The sequence below is a fragment of the Bos grunniens genome, chromosome X (genome assembly GCF_055505025.1).
Source record: "Bos grunniens cultivar Pamir isolate PY7600 chromosome X, Bosgru_T2T1.0, whole genome shotgun sequence".
In the NCBI taxonomy this organism is placed as follows: Eukaryota; Metazoa; Chordata; class Mammalia; order Artiodactyla; family Bovidae; genus Bos; species Bos grunniens.
Genome location: NC_141194.1, coordinates 115615179 through 115618278, shown reverse-complemented (window position 1 = coordinate 115618278; position 3100 = coordinate 115615179).

Genomic DNA, 3100 nt, shown 5'->3' with positions numbered 1-3100 from the left:
AAAAAGATCTCCATGACCCAGATAACCTAAATGGTGTGATCACTCACATAGAGCCAGACATCCTGGAATGTGAAGTCAAGTGGACCTTAGGAAGCATAACTACGAACAAAGCTAGTAAAGGTGATGGAATTCCAGCTGATCTATTTCAAATCCTAAAAGATGATACTGTGAAAGAGCTGCACACAATACACCAGCAGATTTGGAAAACTCAGCATGGTCACAGAACTGGAAATATCAGTTTTCATTCCAATCGCAAAGAAAGGCAATGCCAAAAAATTCTCAAACTACCACACAATTGCACTCATCTCACATGCTAGCAAAGTAATGCTCAAAATTCTCCAAGCTAGGATTCAACAGAACGTGAACCATGAAATTCCAGATGTTCAAGCTGGTTTTAGAAAAGGCAGAGGAACCAGAGATCAAATTGCCAATATCCGTTGCATCATCAAAAAAGCAAGAGAGTTCCAGAAAAACATCTACTTCTGCATTATTGACTATGCCAAAGCCTTTGACTTTGTGCATCACAACAAACCGTGGAAAATTCTTAAAGAGATGGGAATACCAGACCACCTGACTTGCCTCCTGAGAAATCTGTATGCAGGTCAAGAAGCAAGAGTTAGAACTGGACATGGAACAACAGACTGGTTCCAAATCGGGAAAGGAATATGTCAAGGCTGTATATTGTCACCGTGCTTATTTAACTTATACGTAGAGTACATCATGCGAAGCCAGGCTGGATGAAGCACAAGCTGGAATCAAGATTGCCAGGAAAAATATCAATAACCTCAGATATGGAGATGACACAATCCTTATGGCAGAAAGTGAAGAAGAATTAAAGAACCTCTTGATGAAAGTGAAAGAGGAGAGTGAAAAAGTTGGCTCAAAACTCAACACTCAGAAAATTAAGATCATGGCATCTGGTCCCATCACTTCATGGCAAATAGAGGGGGAAACAATAGAAATAGTGAGAGACTTTTTTTTGGGGGGGGGTCCAAAATCACTGCAGATGGTGACTGCAGCTGTGAAATTAAAAGACACTTGCTCCTTGGAAGAAAAGCTATAACCAACCTACACAGCATATTAAAAAGCAGAGAAGTTGCTTTGCCAACAAAGGTCCATCTAGTCAAAACCGGTTTTTCTAGTAGTCATGTATGGATGTGATAGTTGGACTATAAAGAAAGCTGAGCACTGAATAATTGATACTCTTGAACTGTGGTGTTGGAGAAGACTCTTGAGAGTCCCTTGGACAGCAACAAGATCCAACCATTTCATCCTAAAGGAAATTGGTCCTGAATATTCATTGGAAAGACTGATGCTGAAGCTGAAACTCCAATACTTTGGCCACCTGATGTGTAGAACTGACACATTTGAAAAGATCCTGATGCTGGGAAAGACTGAAGGCAGGAGGATAAGGGAATGACTGAGGATGAGATGGTTGGATGGCATCACTGACTCAAGGAACAAGGGTTTGAGTAAACTCCAGCAGTTGGTGAAGGACAGGGAAGCCTAGTATGCTGCAGTCCATGGGGTTGCTAAGAGTCGGACACAACTGAGCAACTGAACAACAACAACAGAACACCATGGTCTGCGATTTTATTTCAGAACCAGATCATGTTGTTTCTATACTTTTTCCTGTTTCATCTTCCATCCCTTCTGTTAAGCTACTACGTCATAATTAAGCATTTTTCTTTTGACTAATATCTGACTATGTACGAGAGGAAGGAGAAAAGTAAAGAAGAGACTTTCTCAATCCTTTAATACCCAGCCCAGAGGTGCTACAGATATCAGTATTTACCCACAAGCCCAACTCCCAGAATACAAAGATGCATTTTCTAAATGCTCTTATTGTTTGTTTTTTTTTTTTTTAATCAAGAGCAATGTTATGACTTATAAGAAAGGCCAATCAGGCATCTATTGTGTGAATTCAAACTCATTGGACAGACTCATTTCAGTGTGTTTTCCTTCCTGGGTAGTGATGTCCTTTGAAGACCAGCAAATGAGAGTCATCCACAATCATAGTGATTCTCTTTTCCAGTGTCTAGAATTTTCAATGCTTTCCAGTCTCTATGATGAATGGAGGTTTGAGGAAGAGATAGCTTCTCATAATCCACATTGCATTGCATTTTTTATTGTTTAATTGTGCTTATGTTCAGAGATATTTTAAAAATAAAATCAAAAGCATTGGATGTCTTCCCAAATCAATAGTTCAATATCTTAGTTACAGATACTACTGCCATTAATCTTGTTCTGTTTATAAAGCTATCAGTTATACATGATGTGGCAAGTAAATAAGCATGTCCTTTTATTGGTTTAGAACTCAACAAGATAAGTATATTTTAGATGCGCTTCACTTTAGGGAGGTGAGTATCATTATGAACCATTTAAATAAAACTTTTTTGCTCAAAAATATAATTTTCATGTCACTCTTTAAAAGTAAATAAAACATTTGTAACTAACTTTATGGTATGCTCAGTACACAGTGATATATGACAAATTTAAATTTAACTACATCAGCTATAGCCCTATATCTCAATTCATTTGTACTTTAAGATATTAATTTGTATAACAGAAATCTAACCCTTTAATGGAATTCACTAGGCTCTGCTTGAGAACTTATCAATGTTGAGTGAATTTTGTAGATGGCCATAAATGTTAACCATTAATTTCCTTATCACAATGATAATCTTCAATTTATCAATCTGGGAAGCAAATTGCTTCTTTAAAAGCTAGGTGCATGAAATCATATTCATTATTAAAATGGCTAGTCGGGTTTCCAGGAAGTGATTTTTACAACATTCATCAAACTCTTTCCCCAAGTAGAGGTCATTTTAGAAGGGAAGTAGCAATGTGGATATTAGTGTCATGGTTATCCACAGACTTTGAAATAAAGAATGTTAGAGTCAGAAGGGGTCTTAGAGATCATATAGTCTTCTCCATCTTTTGCAGGGAGAAAGTGAAGGCAAAAGAGGAGAAGGAAGACACTGGCTAAGATTTCCCAGCTTAAGTGGAAAGAAGCCCTGTGTGTGTGCAAAGAGTCAGAGTCATAGGGAGAGATTTATCCAGTGGTAGTCCTTCCTTTCATTTGAGCAGCTAGTATTTT